The sequence below is a fragment of the Sabethes cyaneus genome, chromosome 2 (genome assembly GCF_943734655.1).
Source record: "Sabethes cyaneus chromosome 2, idSabCyanKW18_F2, whole genome shotgun sequence".
NCBI classification, from domain to species: domain Eukaryota; kingdom Metazoa; phylum Arthropoda; class Insecta; order Diptera; family Culicidae; genus Sabethes; species Sabethes cyaneus.
In genome coordinates this window covers 61445453-61470420 of record NC_071354.1, presented here as the reverse complement: position 1 = coordinate 61470420, position 24968 = coordinate 61445453, and the positions used below count along the sequence as shown (strand labels likewise).

General features: G+C 41.9%; 1 pseudogene; it reads left to right on the top strand.

Annotated features, from left to right (window-relative positions):
* The first annotated feature begins 3208 nt into the window (after positions 1 to 3208).
* Positions 3209 to 3737, top strand: LOC128735486 (histidine-rich glycoprotein-like; annotated as a pseudogene).
* Positions 3738 to 24968: the final 21231 nt, after the last annotated feature.

Genomic DNA, 24968 nt, shown 5'->3' with positions numbered 1-24968 from the left:
ATAAGTTCCTACAAATCTATTCGCAATTGGTGATAGACGGCGGAAAATGATTTGGGACAGCACTTTATAAGCGGCATTGAGAACGGTGATCGCTCGATAGTTCTCACAGTCCAACTTGTCGCCCTTTTTGTAGATCGGGCAGATAACCCCATCTTTCCACTCCTCCGGTAGCTGTTCCGTATCCCAAATTCTAACAATTAGTCGGTGTAGACAAACGGCCAGCTTTTCTGGTCCCATTTTAATAAGCTCCGCTCCGATGCCATCTTTTCCAGCTGACTTGTTGTTCTTTAGCTGCATGATGGCCTCCTTAACTTCGCCTATCGTTGGGGCTGGCACCTCTTCCCCGTTTGCTGCACCGTCGAAATCGCTTTCCCCGCCGCCATGGTTTTCCGCCTGGGCGCCATTCAGGTATTCGTCGAAGTGCTGCTTCCACCTATCCGTCACCTCACGATCGTCCGTCAGAATACTGCCAGTCTTATCCCGACACATTTCGGCTCGCGGCACAAAGCCTTTGCGGGATCCGTTCAGTTTCTGGTAGAACTTCCGCGTTTCCTGAGAACGATGCAGCCGCTCCAACTCCGCATATTTCTGCTCTTCCAGGTTGCGCTTTTTCTCCCGAAAGATTTGGTTTCGCTGCATCTTCTTCTTTTTGTGTCTTTCCACGTTCTGACGTGTGGCACTGCGCATCTTGGCCGCCCGCGCAGCGTTCTCCTCATCCATCACCCTCCTACATTCATCGTCAAACCAATCGTTCCGCTGATTCCGGGCCACATGCCCGATGGAGCTCTCCGCTACACTGCTGATGGCTGTTTTGATAGTGTTCCAACAGTCCTCGAGAGGGGCTTCGTCTAGCTCGTCCTCTTCCGGCAGTGCAGCTTCGAGTGAATGCGCGTAGTCTGCGGCGACGTCTGGCTGCTTCAGCCGCTCGAGATCTAACCGAGGCTGGCGTCGGTACCGAATGTTGTCCACAACGGAGAGTCTTGGGCGCATCTTAACCATCACTAGGTAGTGGTCCGAGTCAACGTTAGCGCTTCGATAGGATCTGACGTCGATAATGTCTGAGAAGTGCCGACTGTCGATCAAAACGTGGTCGATCTGTGATTCTGTCTGACTTGGTGACCTCCAGGTGTACTTATGGTGGATTCTGTGCTGGAAAAAGGTACTACGTACGGCCATATTCTTGGAGGCGGCAAAGTCGATAAGTCTTAGGCCCATTTCATTGGTTCGCTGGTGTGCACTGAACCTTCCAATCACCGGTTTGTATTCCTCCTCCTGGCCGACCTGAGCATTGAAATCCCCGATGACGATCTTGATATCATGTTTTGGGCAGCGGTCGTATTCACTCTCCAACTGCGCGTAGAATTCATCCTTGTCGTCATCGGTACTTCTGAGGTGAGGGCTGTGCACGTTGATGATGCTTATGTTGAAGAATCGGCCCTTGATTCTCAACCTGCACATTCGAGGATTGATTGGCCACCACCCAATCACCCGTTTCCGCATCTCGCCCATCACTATGAAAGCTGTACCCAGCTCGTGTGTGTTGCCGCAGCTCTGGTAGATGGTATGTCCATCTTGGGTTTAAGCTTTTTTATTTAAAGGGTAAACGTGAAAACCGAATCTATTCTTGCTTATAATATATAGGTTATTATTTTCTAAGCAAAAATCTGCGAAAAAAGACAAAAACGAAGGAAAATTTTTCTGAATTTACGGAAATTCCTTTGCTAGAATTTCGATTTTTATTTCGTGCTAGAATCGTTAGCTCAACTTGTACACTCATTTTTCAGACTGTAGAGTCCACAGACAGTTGAATTTATATAAAAAAAATTGACTCATATCCTACGAATTATTTTTTGCCCCTCGATTTTTCAAGCCAATTTTGAAGAGGCGGGGAGACAAAAACTTCGAAAATAATTTGCAAGGGCCTAACGGATATATAAAAAGCAAGAATAGATTTGTTTTTCATGGTGGTTTTCTATTTTCTATTTTCTATTTTCTATTTACTATTTTCTATTTTCTATTTTCTATTTTCTATTTTCTATTTTCTATTTTCTATTTTCTATTTTCTATTTTCTATTTTCTATTTTCTATTTTCTATTTTCTATTTTCTATTTTCTATTTTCTATTTTCTATTTTCTATTTTCTATTTTCTATTTTCTATTTTCTATTTTCTATTTTCTATTTTCTATTTTCTATTTTCTATTTTCTATTTTCTATTTTCTATTTTCTATTTTATATTTTCTATTTTCTATTTTCTATTTTCTATTTTCTATTTTCTATTTTCTATTTTCTATTTTCTATTTTCTATTTTCTATTTTCTATTTTCTATTTTCGAAGCTACTAAAATGTTACTAAGGAAGTGTAGTGCGGAATACGTGAAAGTGAATGTCGTCACTGTGTCCACACACAAAAAGCAAAAATGCAGAAAGAAATGCAATGTTTTATTTAACGCGTGGCTGATAGTACGTCAAATGATTGGCAGTAACTTTCAGAAATGGTAATAACACTGGACGTTGATAGATTGCGTAGCAAATAGGGAATGCTAAAAGACGGATGATATGTAGTATAGCACCAACCGCAATATTTCGGCAGATGATGATGTTCAAAAGCAAAGCAAGGATGAAATGAGCGACTGCCGGTTTTTGTTCCACTAGAAGACCACGCTCCAATGGGATGCATTAACCGAAAAATATTATGCAATTGATTGCGGTGCGGTGAGCTGTCCCTAATTCGCCGATTCGCCAACTTGTGGCCAGTCAGTATTTGCGAACCCCATGTCTGGATATTAGTCACCATTTGGTCATAGTTGGGGTAAAACAAAGTTCGCATTTGCGCTCCATTGAAAGCTACGAGCATTACTTTCATCAATTGCATAATAGCTCTTTCAGTTTCTGTCACTTACTGGGCACGGTAGCTGATGCCAAGAGTAAAGATCGGCGCTCGTTGATAGGCATGTAATGCATTTACACTATTTCTCCAGAAGGAAGCAAAAGGTGGAGACCCACTCTTGCTGTGTCAGCTTCGCTACACCTTGCGTTGACTAAGGAGATCTGATTTAATTACCAATAACCATGAAATCTTTGCTATTACGTGGAATTATTTTGCTTTCTTTAGCTGTGCTTATAAAAGGTGAAGTTACCGACGGTGATCGGCAGCAGTTTCGTTCAGTCATTGTTCCAGTACAGTCTTAGTTAGTCCAGGGAGCAAAACGATGCAGGTGAGATCAAGATCGAGAGAAAATCTGGTGAATTAGAAATTTATGATTCCTTTCTAGACTATTCAATTATCTGTGATACTTGCCTTGGTTGCGGGTGCAGCTGTTGACTCTGCTAACGGGTTTGAGAGTAAATCAGTAGGCCAACGAGAATTCTGGCAGTATGGCGGAACAGGTGACCACATAACGATGGAAGCCCAGGATCGGATGGGAGACTGGCATCAGGCGGGTGGCGATTATAATTATGAACAACTGCAACTGCATCCGGTGCACGAGTGGCATCAGGACGAACACCAGCAATCGTCCGTTCATCGAGACTTTCAGGAGTGGAAACCACTGGACGTGGAGTCGGCTCATTCGGGACCTTCCAGTAAGGAAGGCCATGAGCATATCGGAGAAGTAGAGAAGCACGACGATAAACATCACCACCATCATCATCACCATCACGTGAAGGTCGTGGAGGTTCCGAAACCGTTTCCGGTGCACGTCGAGAAACCGTATCCGGTGTACGTGGAAAAACCGGTGATAGTGGAAAAGCACGTGCCGCTGAAATTGTACATCAAGAAGAAGTACCACTAGAGTAAGGTTCCTGTTAGAAGTACTGTGTTAACTAGTTGTTTAGATATCTTAATAAGGCTGATATGTTGAAAGAAAAAAAAAACATTCTCTTTAGATATTATGATTATTCTTATTCGTTTGAGAAATCTGAAGTTAAGTCCCTGCCAATCACCAAATTAATTAAATGCTATCTGAAAACAATCACAAAAAGGAAAGAATTTTTAACTTTAATTCTTTCTTTATGTTAGAAGTTAGTATTAGTAAAGTACCATGTTCAAAGCAATGTACTTGAACAAATTTTAAATTGTTTGTTTCTCGAATGGTAAATCATAACAATCAATCAAACATTGGAATGTAACCTACGAATACCGTCCAGTCATGTTTGTTTGTTGCCTAAACTATACAGTCTATCAGCAAGCAAATCAGCTGTTGGCCCGGGCTACATATAACTCCCGACTATTAAATACGAACGAACCTTGATGCCGTCAACAGAAGGACAGGTTAGTTTTCACAGTCCGTGTTATATAATGTTGATGACAGATGTAGGACAAATCACAGCATCCGAAAATTATACTGCTCGACACAGCAGCTTCTACCTAGTCACATCAGGCGGGCTTCGAGGAGAGTCGAAGGAGAAGAAGGTCGTCCCGAACACCTTTGATTTCATTCGAGATTGACTCGACTGGCTGTGTGGGGTGAGCGAGCAGTGCGAATACCACCAACTGGGTACCTACTACCTACTGTATTGAATAATTTCATGCCAAACAACTGATGGAGCTGTATGAAAATTCGTTCCGTTTTCGAAACAAAGCAGGAGTTTTTTGCCTGGTCTTACGAGGGCTAAGAGAATGTTATTTATTTTTCTGTTAGGAGTTATGCAAGTTGTTATGAAAAATAAATTGAATGCCGTCAACACAAACCAGTCTCAAACAAATCTAGTGTTTTCAAATTGATTGACGTAAATGATGTTGATAACTATGTAATGCCATAATGTAATGTATTTAATGCATAATGTAATCAATTTTGACTATTTGATACAGATTCTATTATGATGCTGGACAGATCGGTTCATGTAAGACATTATTTAGAGAGTCATGCTTGAACATCTCCTTTAAAGAGCGAACCTGTTGCTTTTCCTGCGGTGAAAAGGACACAACGTACCTTTCGATTGAGGCATAAAGCGGGTCCATTGAGACCTGGTCCGTTGCGTTATTTGTACGTGTGCTTCTGTTCCAAGCCGCCCAACCCAGCTTTTCGATAGGAACTGGGTAGACGAGGCAGGTACCTACACCGCCGCCGTGTTCAACAATTACTGGTAATCAGTGCAGTTACTGATTGCAGTTCTGCCTTTCGGCGGTCATGATTTTTTCGACGAAAGATTATTCAAGCAGCAACACGGTCCAAAAGAAAGAGTGGATCAATTTCATTTGGTAGTGTTTCAGGTGAAATATTTAGTTTTGTGTTCAAATGGGAGAGCTGAACTCATTTGAGTAAATATACTTTCACTATTATGATCAGTCAGTATTGATTCACTTAGCAGTGGAAGTAAACAGCTTATTCAACAGCTTATTTATTTTATACTTTAATGAATAAAAACCACCCATTTGATTTCGTTACAACGAAAAAAGTCACGTTTTCGGGTAGTAACTTTTTCTAGCGGTCAAAGTATTATTACCATTATCTTCACAGCAATCAACAGCCAGCTAGCGGTCGGCCGCCTGTGAAGCTTTTCCTTGCCCCGTTCTAAGGATGCGTTAGTTTTACGCGCTGAGGCATCAGAACTGCGATGGTAGCATATTTATCGTGCTTTTATGATGTGGCGTTCACTTTTAGCTGAAGGTTGACGGCTGAAGAGATACTTCTGTGTCCTCCGGGAAGTCAGCGAAGAAAAGAATCTCGCCCAGACGTGGTTGCGTTTTGACATGATATGTATATTATGAATAAGGATTCAATAATATAAAGTGCTGATGTGATCTGAATATCATCAGGCAGCTGTTTCGTTTCACACTGGCTGTGGATAGTGGGAAAAAGTATGATTTTCTGTGTGTGTTAAAGTCAATTTCGCATTTCTGTGAAATGGCAAAGTTCGTGAATTTCTATTTTAATTTATGTTGGCAGTTTCATCAAATTTTAAATTTACATGCCAATAGTTTTCGATTTTAATTTAAATAGGTACATTTTGACTTTCTTTTCTGCCAAAATTCCAGTGTCTTGCAGCGGCTTGTAAGAAAAGAACGCATCGCTCAAACGGTCCTGTGTGGTGGGCTTGGGCTGTCGTCTTTGATTCTCTTTCATGTGGTATACCATATTGGTTGTGTGGTTCGTCCCTTCCGAGTGGTAGCGAGCGGCGATGATAAAAAAATAAGATATTCGCGCGTATAATAAAACTTGGCGGAAATCTCTGCGTTGTTTGCAGTTTCACGACCAGAATGGCCAATGCTATCAAGTTTTCGCCTGCAGAAGGCGTTCCGGGCCCTGGGTAGGGTAGGGTTTATGTGTGTACAGTACATGCACTGCCTTTGCCGCAGCTTCAAGTCGCAGCCGCATTCTACTTCCAGGCCGTTAGCTGCTGGTCGGGGTGAAAACGTGCCTCGATGTTAACGGCCTTTTCCGGTCGGTGCTAGACCCAAATTTTCCATCGCTCTAGTTGCTACTATTCGGTTTGTGGCAGAGACGTATTTGGGATTGTTTTATAAATGTTTCTAATAACGGATGTTACAATCCAAATTTGGTTAATGTACACTTATCGTGTTTTTTTTAATCGTGCATTTAAAAACCAGAGCACCCCTTATCTTGTAGGTGTGTGACTTAGAGTGATGTTTTTATTTTGATTTGGCATTTGCTCTTTTTTAGTTGTCGTCTTATAAGAAGAATGCCACTCTAAATTGTGACAAATAACAAAACAAGACGGCCAAAACATGTTTCCAGGAGTTGTACAGAGGTCATGGCAGACTTCAAAAAGCTCTCAGGAAGGCAAGAAGTATAAACGGTAACCGGAAGAGAAACCTGGCGAACATTTTCAAGCGTATGAAACTGGCAAAGTTCGCTAAGCAATATCCGGGTTATCAGGTTATTTCAATACCGTCATACCTATTGCAACAGACCCCGTAACCCAATTTATGTGAATGTGTGTGGAAAGAGGAAGTAACAAGATTGATCCGTGCTGTTTTGGCTGGATTTTGCATCCTGCCTTAACAGAACAAGGGTATGTGTGGAACAAAATGATAGGCTGCTATCAATCAACATGCAGTTAGTGCCCAAGGACAATAGCTCCCCGCAATCCAGAAATATTAGTCGACATCAAGCAGAACCATCAAGATTTTGTAATTTGGAGGTCGAGACCTTGAAACATATATTGTGTCAATGCAGCGCACTATTTTTATACTGTAATAAAAGTTTAGAAATGGGTTGAAGAACACAAAATTAAAGTGAAGTCCGAATGATTGGGTCACATAGTCGATAGTGTGATGGCTAACCGATTTCTTATTATTCCGTTTTTTTATTTCTATTACAGTGGGATTTCAAATTTGGCATGGTTCGATTTTGGCAACAAAAGTATCCGTTTTTGGCAACACAAAATATTTCACTTCCAAAAATATGCTTAAATATCAGTAAGTTTCCGCATACATGCTTCAAATGACGAAAACATAATGCCCTCAGTGTGTTCATGAAAAAAAGTTGGCCGTTATAGAATGTTTCGAACAATAATATTTTTATTGCCGTAGGACTACGTCTCACCGCATGTCGCCGAAAACTTACTTGCACCGGACGAATAGCTCTTGGCGGACTTTATAAACATAAAATGGTTGCTATCTTTGATTAATAATGTGTAGTCAATTTCTAACGCATTTATATTCAATTTTTTCATTTCAAAAACAGGTCCCGATTTTGGCACGGTTTCGATTTTGACAACATAGGCGACATGCATTTGTTGCCAAATTTGAAATCCCACTGCACAGTGGCCGAAAAAGGCGAAAAGTGGAACTTTTTTCCTAGTGTCTTTTGCTTTCATTTTATCATTTATGGTCTTCAGCACTTTTGTTCGTATGAATATTTCCCTTAATCTAAACTGTTTGTCATTGCTTACTATAATGAAAATAAAATAAATAACTTTGTTGTGTTAGGAAATATAGACATAGTTTCTTCGACAAAGTTGTAAATAATATAAAAACAAGCAACTTTGCTGAAGAAATGAAACTTCTATCTCTATCGAGTGGTGAAATATTGGGCATATTCTTCAAAACTTCTTTGAAAATTGGTTTTTCATACTTAGCTTTCCTTAGTTGCATTTTACTAGAATACAATGTTCTAGGCAATTATCGAAGTACTCAAAATACACGTTTATGCAGAAGATTACAAATCTCTTGGACCTTTACTTGCTAAGTTATCGCATATTCAAGCTTTAAATTTCCATTGCTTCACGAGCCCATGGGATAAAATGGGGCAAACGGATTTATGAAATCAGCACTTCATCTTAAAGCTTAAGTCCTAGAGATTTGCAACCTTCTGCAAAAACGTGTATTTTGAGTACTTCGATAATTGCCTAGAACATTATATTCTAGTAAAATGCAACTAAGAAAAGCTAAGTATGAAAAACCAATTTTCAAACAAGTTTTGAAGAATATACCCTTATATATCGGGTATATATCGGCTTCGACCGATCCTTTTTTTCTACCGCAGTCACACCAACGCGCATTCAAGTTCACACCGTCCGTTTAGAGGTGGAATACGAACGCTATGCATAACACAACTGGCAGTTTGCTCAGTCAAACGCCGAATGCACGCAACAGAATGAACGCATTCTTAAGCTTTTTGACATTTTCGTTTCGATCAAGTTGCCTTTACCGTTTGGAGCAGCGAATGACTGCAAAACAGTCAAATGACTGGCAATCACCACGCTAACGAAAAGCAACCGCACAATCGTATGATTCAATACTACAAAAAAACAACCACTACATGTGCATGGAAGAAGTCGGTCGGACTCCGTCCAATACAAACGAATATTTTGCTTGCGTCGGACCGACGTCCGGGTGACAAACTATTACTGTGGGCAGCCGATTTGGAGACAAAAAGAGAAACGAAAAAATACGTCACCGTATGCTTCCAGTCAGTTTGCAGTTTATATTCTCAAAGCGCAAAGCAAAACGGGGGATTGACTGTTTGCTTTTGCTGAGATGCCGCATGAATTGTAAGACGGCAGCAGCGCAAGCGGCAGATTGACTGGATAAGAAAAACAGTCAAATGATCGTTCAAAAAGCGGAGTTTGAATGCGGAAAGTTCGCATTCACGGCAATCACATTCAACTTGCGATCCCTTTTCAAGCCCTGCCTGCGGGTGCTCGGAGTTTTCGAACGACGAGTGCTAAGAACGATCTTCGGCGACGTATAGGAGAACGGAGTATGGAGGCGGAGGATGAACCATGAACTCGCACAGCTTTATGGCGAACCCAGTATCCAAAAGGTGGCTAAAGCTGGACGGATTCGATGGACAGGGCATGTTGCAAGAATGTTGAACAACTACCCTGCAAAGATGGTGTTCGCCTTAAATCCGGTAGGAACAAGACCACCAGGAGCGCAGCGAGCAAGATGGTTAGACCAGGCGAAACGAGATCTGACGGAAAGCACTCGGTGTCCAAAGAATTGGAGGAATTCCGTTTGTATTCCGTTCATACATTCGTTCACAAAGCAGTCTCAACTCCATCCCAAATGACCCAATCCTCCTAGCCTCCGTGGCCACTCTTGATGAAAATCGTTCTACTTGTTTCAACGCTAGCTCGCCGCATCACAGCTTCAATAGTGATGTTGAATAACATATCCACATCCATCCCCTTGCCACACCCCTCTACGCGATTTGAAAGGACTCGAGAGTATTCCCGAAACACGCACGTAGCACATCACTCGCTCCAGGGTAGCTTTGACCAGCCACTTCAGTTTATCTAGCAATCTAGCCGATCGCTCTTTTTGTAGATGAGACAAACCACACCTTCCATCTACTCCTCCGGTAGTTTCTCCTCCTCTCAAATCCTTGAAATTATCCAGTGAAGTGCCATTGCTAGCAGTTCTTGGCCTTTCCGGCGGCTCTATTTTTCTTCAGCTGACTGATTTCACGCCGGATCTCTTCGAGATCGGAAACTGGCACGCTGTTATCTTCCTACTCGCCCTTTGTGACCAGGTTTCCCTCCTCTTCGTTATCGAGCTTCTCTGTGTGTCCCTTACGAGATAGGTTCAACTTCTAATAGAAGTTACGCGTCTCATTAGACCGGAATAGTCGTTCAAGTTTTTCACAATCTCTATCCTCTCTCTGGCGCTTTTTTCTCCTGAAGATCGTGGTCAACTCATTCCACGGCTGTCGTTACAAATTTTCCCTCCTATTTTCTCCATCACTTGTTGGCATTCCCCGTCAAACCAATAATTTCGTGCGCTCGATGTTACCTTCCCTAGCGCCATGGTTGCGGTCTCATTGCCGGCCGAGCGTGTCCTATTCCTCCGTCTACCTGGAACGAAGAACCTAACTCCACAGAAGAAGGTAGCGTTCAATAGCGTCTAATTGCCAAATGTTTAACCGAGGACAGCGGCTATAAACCGTCGATAGTTTTCAGCGTACATGTACTACTTGGTAGTGTCCGAGTCGATATCCGTACCTCGTAGGGAGCGTGCGTTTGTTATATTCGAGAAAACCCTCGTCTGATACGAAGCGTACGTTGCCGCCAGCTGCGCATGGAATTCCGTTCTTTTCGTCGGTCTACCTTCGAGTGGACAGTGCACGTATAATGGTGTAGTTGAAGAAATAGCCTTCTATTCTCAACATACACATCCGGGGATCTGACTGATCGAGCAGCCCCCTGCCGCCACCCACGAAATTCAACTATTCGCTATGTAAGCACAAATCGATCTCTTGTACTCTCATCGAACTGCCATATGGAAAGTTTGTGAAGATTTGGTGCAAAGTTTTGTCTATCCTTTTCACTCTTTAACCAACCTGTGCACCGACTTCACAAATAGAACAAACTTGGGAAGGTGGCAGCACGGTTTCGCGCACATAGCGAATCGACAGTTTCAGGTACCAAGCATCCATTCCATGTCCTTATTTCGTAGCCTTTGACCAAGCCGAATGTTCCGAGTCAAATATGCTTGATTTGTCGTAGCTAGGTGGGTTTAGGTAGGCTGCCTTCGCAGAACAGAAGTGGAAGTCCGAACGATTCGGCGATCAAAATTGGTAACAGAGTCTTTTTTACTTTCATTTTTCTTTTGGGAATGTTTTCGCACAGAAGCGAATAACAGCAATATAAGCAGAACGCTCGCTACCTATCGCATAGCAGCTTTCATATGCTTTCGTGTGCATTCGTAAGCGTTCGGGTGTTTTCGTGGAAAAAAGTGACTCGCCACCACCAGGTTCGCTAGTATCTGCAGAAAGTAGCATGCACGTGTTTGAATTTTAACTTCCACTTTTGTTCTGTGCTGTCTTACTAGGGCCACGCTATCGAGTCCCATGATGGGGCTACCGTCTTAGGTATAACGCTTAGACATAATTCAGCCGCCCGCTTCGTATCAGACGCTATCGTGAGTCGCCCCTGACATGGGAACAGATGCCTAAGGCTGACAAGGCTATTCCTCGTTGCTACACTTAGCATTCGCATGAGCAGCATTATCCGTCGATATACGATGGACGATGGCAGGGTTGATGGATGATAAAACATATGCAACCCGGGTTAACGAAGGTCCCGTGGTTCTGGTCGCACTTAACCAGCTATAGCCGGGATGTCGTAGAATGTTCCATATTATTTTATTGATGTATGAGTCCACTAAATTGTCCATATTGGGAGAAATATTGGGCAATTCCCAACAAACATTTTTGTCGTTTAGCAGCTTGTCAAGCGATTGTTACCCGGTAATTAGCTGTACAATGGTTGAATAAGCCACTATTCAACAAAAATGTTTGTTGGGTTGTTAAGTGTAACTTGAAGAAGCGCTTACGGCTTCGCCTACGACTTTCAGGCTTCTTCTGTGTCTGTTTTCGAACTTCTGATTTGAAAAAGTGGCTAAAAAAGATGGCAGATGCGGTTGAAAAAGCAGAAAATGAAGGAAGCGAAAAATTCAAAAGTTAATCAGAAATGGCAAGGAATAGTTTTTCTTGTATTTTTTCTTTAAAACTTAATAAAAAACCTGCAAAAATATATTTTGTACTTTATTCTATCTTGGAAAAATTGGAAATTATGTGCAGCCAGATTCTAATTGCAACAGATCCAGCCAAAGTACAAAATTTGAATGAAATCAGAGGTACCTGATGGCCAATTCTCGGTGGTATCGCTTTAAAATCGAAAATCTACTAAAACAGTGTATAATGTAAATAATTTTCAAAGTATGATGGCAATATTACTGTGAGAACAGTACATGTTTGTAGAAGAAGCACTAGAATGAATAACTAGAATATGTATAATTATCGCTCGTTTATGCATATAGGTTGTAATAATTTTATCATATTCAAAAGGCCGATGGGCAAGGCTAGGCTGGACTCTGATTTTGCCTCTGCCTGGCATGGACAGTGTGGGTTCCATCATCAACTCGCAAACAGAGCGCCTTGCCAGATATGCTCGGATCTCGCTGCTCCCCGAGCCGAGTACCCCGGCTCCCGTCCGCCGCGCGCTGAGGAACGGATACGATAGAAATTGGCGAATCTTGAGGCGAAGTGAAGATTTAACGGCGTGAATGTTAACGAGTTTCGGCATATGCGTTTTCCTTCGGCATGCTGGCTGGCTGGTATAGGAACTTCTTGGTTTTTCGGCTGTTCGTGATTGCTTTTTTATGTGCTAACGTCTCACGCATATAATTATGGGGGCTTTTCCTCTTCGGTAGCATTAGCATAATGATTATAATTCAATTTTAAGCTAATCTGCGAATGAAATCAGCATACGAAATGTTATGAACTGCGACAGGCAAGCGGCGCTGGCTGGCGCTACAAGGCGCGGTCTCAAACGGTTTGGACAGTCAGAGCTGCCTGCCGCAGCGCATTGCGTGAATTCCAAATTGGCGGAAAACTTTGAAAGCAACAGACGGAAAACAGCAGTTTACTTGACGTTTGATGACCCTCGGCAGATTGACGGGTTGCTGTATCGTGTGCGGAAGCTTCAATTGTTTTCGTTTGTTTTGTAACTTTTTCAACTTTTGAAATCTCATCATCAGTTTAACCATTTATAGCTAGCGCGAACAAGAGTAAATGTTTGTATGTTATTTAAATTTGATACTAATCAGCAATGTAAATACTTGAAAACTTTCAACATTTTTTTACTAAATCTGTGTTTAAATCCGAATTTTAAATATCCCCAACTGCAACCGATACCGGGAACGTATTTGTACTATTAATACTGTGGCATATGCATATGCAGCTGCAATGTTTCCAAAGAGTCGGTGCACGGAAAACGTAACGAAAACAATTAAATGTAGTGTCATTCACAATAAAGCTTTTAAAACCCAACAACCGAGAAATAGTTTCGTCTGACGGCCCAGCTCTGAATTGTCGACGTGGTCATTGGAAATCGAATAGACTCCCAGCCGAGCTGCAAGCAGGCATCTTTGGCGGAACGAACGAGCGGTTCTGCGCCGCCCGGTATGCACTTGTACGTAGTACGCGCCTATTTTATAGCAAACCCGCCGGTTTCACCCCTAAGGAGAACTATCTACGACTAGCCTCCTTGGGTGTCCTTTCGTGCTCTGTTGACTACTTAGGCCAGCCACTGCACTGACACTGGCGGAATGACTCACAGAGACAACTGAGGCGGAAATGCTAGTTGAATGACTTGCGTTGCGATGGGGTTGTTCAACTTTCCATTTTAAATATTCACAGCAAGCGTGCAGATGGGGTTGCTGCATTTATGTTGCTTCGGCCTCTGGAACAGGAACTGGCAGGAAGAAATATGCACTGTCATAGGTTGCTGGTGTTGCTGTTTTTGCGGTCGATTGAGGTCTTACTCGGCGATTGCTGTAGCTTGCGCGTAGCTGCATTATCGTCGTGTCCTTGCTCACTCGCTCCTCGCTCTCTATCGCTGAGAATATGTATCCTCGGGACTCGGCAAAGCTGGGGAGGAAGCATATATAATATATACGCTGGTTGGTAATGGAACCGCACATTAAAGGAAGACGTTATGTGGTATACCTTGCAGCTACACAGCTACTGGGTTTACTGCTTGTAGCAAACCGACAGCCAACTGCTGCCAGTAGTTGGTCGTTTTGTGGTAATGAAGTTCGAAACCTCGTTTAACGGTCGCCGGTTCCGGTGTAGTAGTTTGCAGCTTCAACAAGCTATGATTTTCTGGGTTGCGAGTTTGATGCTGTCTTCGCTGGGGAGCGATATGGGGATTTAGAGGATATAGTAACGTTGGTGAGAGCTGGAACTATTTCTCTGACCTCTGCTTTCAATTTTGAAAATCAAGCATACATTGATAGCAACCCTATTATTTGTACTAATTTACAAACTGAATTTGTTGAATGATGTATTTTCAATGAATTATGTAAATTCAATGCGCAAGATCTATAGGCAATTAGACAATCTCATCAGTTATCAAGTTTCATCGCATACTCGCATGTGTCCAAATCTTATAAAACGTAATTTATGTTTGCTCTTTTACAGCTGTAAAATACGATTATAATATGTTTGTTCTACTACGCACCAGGTGACACAACTGTTAGCGAATCTGTCATATGAAATAGTTACGCTATATCAGTTATAACACTTTACTGTTTTTGGAACTCCCAGCTTGAGTAAACAGAAATGATCTACGAACCTAATAAGCTTCGCTTGAATGACCTTAATGACCTTCACTTAATTTTCTGTTGTTTCTCCGTCACGTTTTGACCCACTGTATTTGGATACTATTAACACCTTTGATTTCAATACTTTCTTCTACCGTTCTCTCCGTCTATTAGAAAAGCCTACTAGCTGAGTGTCCGCTCTTACTCAGGGCCCCTTTGTTTCTCTTATTATAGCGGAATTTCTCATAACGTAAAAAACAAAACTATTTTCCTTCTTTTGAAACCTTTTGGCTTACCGCCCTCCAACCCGGTTTGTCCACTATCCACTTGTCTTCTTTTCGGAAATCCCTATAAAGAGTCATGAAGCCTTTTTTGCTAATTTGAACCTCCCTCTTCTCAAAGGCCCCCACATCCCGGTTCTTTCTAGATCCAACTTTTGCCTCTCAGCCATTAGTACATCTGTTGTCGGTCCGGCAATTCACATAATGTAAGTCAAACAAAGCCCTCTTTCCTTATTTGGACTTCCTTCCCATGTTACATACTTTTATATATGTATTTAGATTGGACCTCCCCAGCCCATTTTCGTACTCCAGCCACTTGTGCATCTCTTTTCGTTTCGGAAATTCTTATGATGCAACAAACAAAGTTATTCCTCATTTTGACGTTCCTTTCCCCATTATCAGCTAAACACTCCTCTCCCCTGGTCAGTTGGTGCCTTCTGTCTCGCAGCCGTTTACACACCTCTTTTCTCTACGAAAATCCTTAAAATGAAAGAGAAATAAAGTCTTTTTTTCCTATTTTAACCTCCCCCTGGCGGTGATGCTCCATGTTTCGGACTCTCCTCCATTTATTTAGACCTCCTTCCTTGCTGGAGATCACCCTCACCCACTTTAGTCAGCTCGCTGTGGTGATTCTATTTTGTCAATGATCATGTGTGCCAAGTTTGATGAAGAACCGTCTGGGCGTTCCGGAGTAATGGGGAGTGGCGAAAAAAATCCTTTATCTCTATATCTCAAATTACCACTGGGCTAGGATTAGTTTTTTAATGTTTGATATGAATGAAAATGAATATTTTTTAAGGATTTCAATGGTGTGATGCTTATTTACGGCACGGGTCTGTTTCCTGCAGTTTTTGCCAAAAGAAGGCCATTTTACACTACTTTTCTCGATATCAAAATATGTCCATGACTTCGGATTCGCCATAAGCATAAATAAGCTTCTTCAAGAGGAATCCGAGGTCATGGTATTCCTTTACGAAACGTGGTTGTTTCTTGTTATTTTGGTCAATTAAACGGCATTTTATCCTACACTCGAAATAATTTTCACGTTGAAAACACGGGAAAAGTTATGTGAATATTTCACATCCTACCTTTCCCGAACTATTTACGCGAATTCAACGTAGTTGGCATTAGTATGCGTGGATTTACGTGGAAATCAGATAGATGTTATTGTATTTTCTAATAATGTTCAACTGCAAGTCACGTAACTTCCTGTAGAGAAATTTACGTGATTTTTCTCATGAAAAGGACGTGTGGATTATTTTGCATGTAGTTTTATTCCTGACGATCAATAAAAGTGAATATCTCTGGATTCCGGAATAAATAAAATTTTTCTTCACCAGAAGAAAACTGTTTTTATATGCATTCTAACAGTTTAGAGTTTGTTCACAGGACCTGTTTGTTTCTTGTAGTTTCGATCAAATAAGAATCATACTACCTTTATTGAGCAAAGTAAACGAAGAAAATTAGGGTAAAATGACTAATTTTGCCGCGACCAAATTCCCTGCCATCGGAATCTACATAAAGTTAGCTTTCTAGTGGCGAAAATAGATCGGTTTAATCCCAGCGGGTTCCGGGTTATTGACCAATACATCTATATACTCCTCTAATCCATCCATCCATCCATCCATCCATCCATCCATCCATCCATCCATCCATCCATCCATCCATCCATCCATCCATCCATCCATCCATCCATCCATCCATCCATCCATCCATCCATCCATCCATCCATCCATCCATCCATCCATCCATCCATCCATCCATCCATCCATCCATCCATCCATCCATCCATCCATCCATCCATCCATCCATCCATCCATCCATCCATCCATCCATCCATCCATCCATCCATCCATCCATCCATCCATCCATCCATCCATCCATCCATCCATCCATCCATCCATCCATCCATCCATCCATCCATCCATCCATCCATCCATCCATCCATCCATCCATCCATCCATCCATCCATCCATCCATCCATCCATCCATCCATCCATCCATCCATCCATCCATCCATCCATCCATCCATCCATCCATCCATCCATCCATCCATCCATCCATCCATCCATCCATCCATCCATCCATCCATCCATCCATCCATCCATCCATCCATCCATCCATCCATCCATCCATCCATCCATCCATCCATCCATCCATCCATCCATCCATCCATCCATCCATCCATCCATCCATCCATCCATCCATCCATCCATCCATCCATCCATCCATCCATCCATCCATCCATCCATCCATCCATCCATCCATCCATCCATCCATCCATCCATCCATCCATCCATCCATCCATCCATCCATCCATCCATCCATCCATCCATCCATCCATCCATCCATCCATCCATCCATCCATCCATCCATCCATCCATCCATCCATCCATCCATCCATCCATCCATCCATCCATCCATCCATCCATCCATCCATCCATCCATCCATCCATCCATCCATCCATCCATCCATCCATCCATCCATCCATCCATCCATCCATCCATCCATCCATCCATCCATCCATCCATCCATCCATCCATCCATCCATCCATCCATCCATCCATCCATCCATCCATCCATCCATCCATCCATCCATCCATCCATCCATCCATCCATCCATCCATCCATCCATCCATCCATCCATCCATCCATCCATCCATCCATCCATCCATCCATCCATCCATCCATCCATCCATCCATCCATCCATCCATCCATCCATCCATCCATCCATCCATCCATCCATCCATCCATCCATCCATCCATCCATCCATCCATCCATCCATCCATCCATCCATCCATCCATCCATCCATCCATCCATCCATCCATCCATCCATCCATCCATCCATCCATCCATCCATCCATCCATCCATCCATCCATCCATCCATCCATCCATCCATCCATCCATCCATCCATCCATCCATCCATCCATCCATCCATCCATCCATCCATCCATCCATCCATCCATCCATCCATCCATCCATCCATCCATCCATCCATCCATCCATCCATCCATCCATCCATCCATCCATCCATCCATCCATCCATCCATCCATCCATCCATCCATCCATCCATCCATCCATCCATCCATCCATCCATCCATCCATCCATCCATCCATCCATCCATCCATCCATCCATCCATCCATCCATCCATCCATCCATCCATCCATCCATCCATCCATCCATCCATCCATCCATCCATCCATCCATCCATCCATCCATCCATCCATCCATCCATCCATCCATCCATCCATCCATCCATCCATCCATCCATCCATCCATCCATCCATCCATCCATCCATCCATCCATCCATCCATCCATCCATCCATCCATCCATCCATCCATCCATCCATCCATCCATCCATCCATCCATCCATCCATCCATCCATCCATCCATCCATCCATCCATCCATCCATCCATCCATCCATCCATCCATCCATCCATCCATCCATCCATCCATCCATCCATCCATCCATCCATCCATCCATCCATCCATCCATCCATCCATCCATCCATCCATCCATCCATCCATCCATCCATCCATCCATCCATCCATCCATCCATCCATCCATCCATCCATCCATCCATCCATCCATCCATCCATCCATCCATCCATCCAATACATGTCTGCGGTTTTTTCTTAGTTGATCTAGAACAAAACTTTCCTGAAAGTTTCAGCTTGTTATCTCTGCTTGAAAAAGTGTGGGGCTTAATGGGTTTATTCAAACTCAAACCGGCTCTTTCCATTCAAAGGCTTTAATTTTCATTTTGATATAAGGTCAGTTGAAAAAAATGTTGAAAAAAACCAAAGTTAGCAATGATAATAGTACAATTAACTGACATTTTTATGTAGATATTTGACCACTTTCTAAATGCATGCAGCACAGAAGTTTTATTATTCAGAAAATTAAAACGAATGTAGCACAACATTTTAGAACGTTGTTAATCTAAAAAAAAAATTATTTTGCTTGTTGGCATGTTCTGCAACATAAAAAATCCTGAATGGATCTCACTTCAACTATTTATTTGCCGCAGGTATTTCCATCTATATTCAGGTTGAGCCGATAGAGTTGCAGGAAAGCATTTTTGATTCCACAGTTTTATATGCCGTCAAAAAAAACCAGCCGATGATGGCCGCAACGGATTGATTCGAGCTCATATTCCGCTAGATGCTTATATGCAGCTACATGCCACTCCAAATGTCCGGATTTTTCCCGACAGCAACAGCGCACTGCTCCTGGAATCCGTAACACAACACACGCACCGGCAAATAGGAAACCTAAACAAATTTCGAAACAATTATTCACCCTCGTAAACGCAGCTCGTCACAATGTTAGCTTTCAACGGATTGTTAGCGGAAGGGATGGGTGAAGAAGCGCCTTTTCTATGCCGCTCTGTCAGCTTTGACATCTAGGATGCATCGCTGGAGCTTTTTTGCGTTTTACCTCCAACCGAGCGTTATGACTAATTCGCTGCCGGGACCGGGTGGTTTGGGAAGCAAACATTGTGATGGATGTAGCGCAGTCTATAGCCATAGCCAGCAGAAACAATGTACGTGCAATGTTTCACGCTGAGTGAGTGTGTGTGTTCAATGCACCTGCCGTGTTTTCGTATGCTCATGAAGTCCAACCCATGAAGGTAACAGGAGAAAACTTGCCGCTGAATCCCTGTAGTGGGTGAAATGTTCTGATGGAACAACTACTGCATTATGTTGCAGCAGACAGCCTGCAACCAAATGGTTCGTACAATTCCATAAAACCATGCCCTATACGCACAGCAAGTGGGGTTGTTTAGTAATCATCCAGTGATCGTCCATTGAGTAATGCAAAATAATTAGAAATTTCAATTTATTTGCTGTCAATTTAATATTTCATTTAAAATTTTACAGAAAAACGTAAAATAAAAATGGAATGAGTTGAGGAACTTCACCTCAGCCCTTCGAGTTGGCGGGAAGCATCTAAATAAACCACCATCAAGCATTTGAAACTTCGGTAATCTTGTTTGTAGATGTTCAGCTTCCAGATGACTGCAACGGTAAAAGTTTTAAGCTAATATTGTCACCCATCGGCAGCTGTTCCGTTACCTACCGGAAATTATCTACTCTCGCTCACACAAAACAGACGTTGAGCAACTTCCACCCGAAAAGTCCCCTTGTGATGCGGAAGTGTTACTAAAGATGACTTAATTGGCGCCACTAATTGGCATTGCGGCACACCGCCAGTCGGCGGGCTTTGCAGGAACAAGGTGTCTGGCAAAAGTTGTTAGGAACTATCATCATCAAGTTCATGATAATTTTCGGGACGAAAAAGTTTTCGCAAAAGGTATACCATTTAGAAAGATGCGACCAGAAAATGACGAACTGAAATTGAAGTGAGAAAGTGGTTTGCTGTCTTGTGACGTAAAAGTTTTTAAAGTTTCTATATTTTCTTTAAGGATGTGAAATAATTTCGGGTTGCCAAATCGTTTTTAGATATTTATAGATTCTGCCAAGATAATTACTACGAATGTGTTCATTAGAAATACACCTAGCAAAGGGCATCTTATAATGAACTTAAAATATGAACTGGGTTGCTGCTTGTGTTGTGACCTATAAATATACTTAGGATCATAAGCATCCCTAGTTATAGTCATCTTATATGGCTAAAGGTCTACCCTTTATCCTTGCTCGTATATGAAAAATAAAACAGCTCAGCAGATGGCTACCGTTCATATTTCATTACGGTTCCATCTGGCAGCAATCGATTGCCAACCTGACACCATTACGTCTTTGAACTCAAAGGAGGAGGAAGAAAAAAAGCCAGTTTTGTGGCTACCAATCACTCTCTGCCCAAACCAGAACGGTCGAATCAATAAAATATATCGGCTTCCGCTCTGGTATGTTAGCGCCAAACCGGGCTGCATAATAAAAATCAAAATATTCCAACATAATCATAATTGATGTTGAATACTTGATGAATGTTTTCGCAAATCCACATCTGTCCAGTTTGATTATGGCTTGAAATATGCGGCTGTCTTCGGTACTTTTTTTTTTATTTCTGCCAATTCAGCTGCGGAGCAGTTATCGCTACTGCTTGTGCCACTTTGGTGATTCAATATAGGATTAGGGTTAGGACTAGCCGTATTTGGGGCTCAAACCGATACGCTCGTCTGGACTAATGCAGTATTGGAAAAGAATGTTGTTTCAGCATCCTTCAGCATGCCATCGCGAGATTCTAACCGCCGATGGTCGTCGTTGGTTCTATTTTCTTTGCAGGCAGGGGTTTATCAGGAATGCCACTTTCGTATCAATCATTATTGTTAGGCTGTTGTGTGTTTTATATCGCATAATCATCGAAATCACGATGAGTGGACGATAAACGGAAATGTTTAAGTATTATTATTCTCCAGATGTTGCTGCGTTAGGAAGCTAGGTTGTCTTTATGTATATCGACCAGGGATGGTTCGATCACTTTGATTCAATTTTGATTCATTTGACATTAGCGTCCTAACCGAGCAAAGTTTGACAAATTGATGTACGGGACATTTGTAGATAATAACTAGATCTACAATATTGCTGAATAAAGTGTTGCTGTATCTTTTATAGTTACGGTGCTACAATGCTAGTACCTCATTAGTAACTAAATGAACGTTCATTTAGTTATTAAAGAGGTACTAGCATTGTAGCGCCGTAACTACAAAAGTTACAGCAACACTTTATTTAGCAAAATTGTAGATCTAGTTATTATCTACAAACGTCCCATACATCAATTTGTCAAATTTTGCTCGGCTGAGACGGTAGTGTCAAATGAATCAAAATTGAGTCAAAGTGATCGAACCATCCCTGATATCGACGTGCCCAGACTTTTCTAATTGCTATAATATATCTTAATTTTGTAAATCGTCTTGATATGGCAATATTTGGACATAACTTGGGAACAGCAAAAAAGCTATCGTGAAAGTTTCATCACTAAAATATGTTTTAGGAATTGACGAATAACAGGAAAACATTTTGAAAATTTTACTTGACATAAAACTATTGTGGGAAATTTATGGATTGCTGACAAAATTTACTCACATTATTAATATTATGTTCTACGTTGACTGACTGAGTGAATTATGATGAATTTTTAGAATAAGCGATGTTCTAGAAAATCGGGAAAGTTGCTTTCGATTTTTGTTTTGGAAAAATAAGAATGTTCGAATTTTTAAAATGTTGTTTTCGCTTTAACTTTCACTAAAATATGCTCTCGTGCTAAATTTCTTGAAATTTTAGGAGGCTAGTGCTTATTTTGTGCGATAAATTAGAAATATGTCTGTTAGGTTTATGATTCACTTTATTACTTTGTTTACCCTATATTTTATAATTTGAAAATTGCGATGGCAGAAGTAGAATCCAACTCCGAACGTAGATTGTGAATCTACCCTAATTATTGCGATAGGATCGCACCTTTTGCTACCTTCCGTTGTAGCTTATTATCAGCTTAAAGAAATGAAATACAGTTCTCTTCCAATCCAACCTTCGACCAGATCGGTCATAATTTCGGTTTGTTAATAAAAATTAAAGTAGTAAAAATACAAAGTTTTTGGTTAAGTTAATCCCTACACAACGCAAGTGGTTTAATTCCGAAAATATTACATCCCATCACTTCATCACCTGTGATTTACCCGTCGTGAAACATTTGGTGCCGTGACTAGGATCACAGGTGATCCTGAGTGTCATCAAAGCTAACTTCTCCGGACGAACGGAGTTCCGGATCGATTGCTGCATCATTAAATATACAAGGCCTATTGCAAACTAGGTACATGTGAGTACCTGTCCAACTGGAATACATTTCGCGAACGGTACTTTTTGGTTATTTTGGTTCCCACAGAAAGGTTAACTCCCGTACATCACGGTCGCCCGACACGTGGTTTTGGTTTGTCCCAACCGGTAATATCCCCAAAGTGCAACTGTAGTGCTTATTCTCCGATAAAAGTGGAAGCAAAATTAGTGCACACCGAAGGACGTGCATGATCAAGGAGAACCCCAATTATACATCCGGAATTTTATCACCCACTCGCTACACATACTTGTAGCTAACCTATCCCATTTGTCGTATCGGTATCATCCAGCAACACCCAGCATACGTTGCTATCATTTGGTTTCACCGGAGGTTCCTGCTAATAATTAAAATACAAGGCCTGCTTTCAGACAGGCACAGGTGAGTGTCTGTCCAACTATTTTATTCCAATAAATCGGTGCTTCCTGGGTCCTCTCGCTTATTACAGCCTACCGTGCACGAAATATTGTCATCATGTCGGAGAAGAAACTCAAGCAAAAGGAATTGAAACGTCGTAATATCATGGATTCCGTATCCCGCATCGACGATTATCTGCAAAATTTCAATCACGATCGAGACCAACACGAATTAGCGATACGGTTAGATAAATTGGATAATCTAATCGACGCCTTCGAGGCAATCCAAAGTGAATATGAAACCTTTGACGATTCAGAATCATTTGTGGCTGCTAATATGAATCTAAGGGCTAATATGGAAGACAAGTTTTTTCGGATTAAAGGTGGATTACTTTCTAAATTGCCTCCCCCTCCCGCGATTCTCGTGCAACCGCAAAATAGTGCTTCGGTAATCTTACCCCACACTTCTACTGTGAAACTTCCAACTATTGCATTACCTGAGTTTGATGGTGATCTAAATGAGTGGCTTACCTTCCATGATTCATTCTCTTCGCTTATTCATACGTCCGCTGAAATTCCCAACGTTCAGAAATTTCAGTACCTTCGATCTGCATTGAAAGGAGAAGCGCTAAAGTTAATCGAATCCTTAACAATAACCGCGAACAATTATATAGTTGCTTGGAAAGCACTACTTAATCGGTACTCTAATAAGTATCTGCTAAAGAAGAAACATTTGCACTCATTGATGTGTCCTGCAAAGGTTTATAGCAAATCTCCACACGCACTACGCACTGTAATCGAAGAGTTTGAACGACACGTCAAGATACTTTCCCAGCTAGGTGAACCCACACAACATTGGAGTAGTTTACTGGTTCAACTACTTTGTGGCCGGTTAGATGATCGTACGCTTAATGATTGGGAGGAGTATATATCCAACGATGGTGAACCTACTTACGCAAACTTGATAAATTTCCTGACGAAAAAATCCAGAGCGATGGAATCGCTTTCTATGGGTGCTGAATCGGTAATGTCATCACATCACAAGCAATTTCCCGCTTCGAAACAGCCAAAGCCAACGTATATTCCCCTCGCCACTCGTGTTAACTCCTATGCAGCAGCAAATGGTACCCAACCCTACTGCCTGGCCTGCAATCAATATCATCTTTTAGTGAAGTGTCCCGTTTTGAGAAAATGCCACTGAGAGAACGCCTACACCTAGTCAACACTAGAAAAGTTTGCAGTAATTGCTTTAGAAGTGATCATTTTGTAAGGGAATGCAACTCAGATTATTCTTGTCGTATTTGTCGAAAACGACATCACTCTTTATTGCATCCTGGTTTTGAAACTGCACACTCCAATAATGAGACCTCGGCTCGTAATTTTTCGCAGCAAAATTTCCGTCAGCAGCCTGTAAGCTCTAATTTTATTGAACTCGTTGAGGAAAATCCAGTGCCCAAGCCAAATACGTGTAGTGCAGCAGCAGATTCTCGATCGGATAACGTTCTTCTCTCGACTGTGATGCTAGTGATTCTCGATAGCTACGGTAGGGGACATTTGGCGCGCGCACTGTTAGATTCGGGATCCCAATGCAACGTAATGAGTGAACGGCTTTGTCAACAGCTTCGTCTACCTAGACATCGTATCAACCAATCCGTCGTTGGTGTGGGTGAATCGAAAGCCAAAGTAACTGCATCGGTAACAACTGAGATCCAATCGAGAATAGGAAATTTCTCATTTACGTTCAACGGTTTCGTTTTGCGTAAGATTACATCTTATCTACCACCGTACACCTTCACCACTAGTAAATGGACTATCCCTTCTGAGCTACCTCTAGCTGATCCCGAATTCAATGTATCTCGAAAGGTGGATCTCATCATTGGCGCCGAGCATTTTTTCACATTGGTCAAAGGTGGCCGGATGAATTTGGGTGATCCATCGCCAAACTCGTGGAGAGTGAGTTTGGTTGGATTGTTTTGGGAATGGTTGATACTGAAACTGATGCTCAGCCAT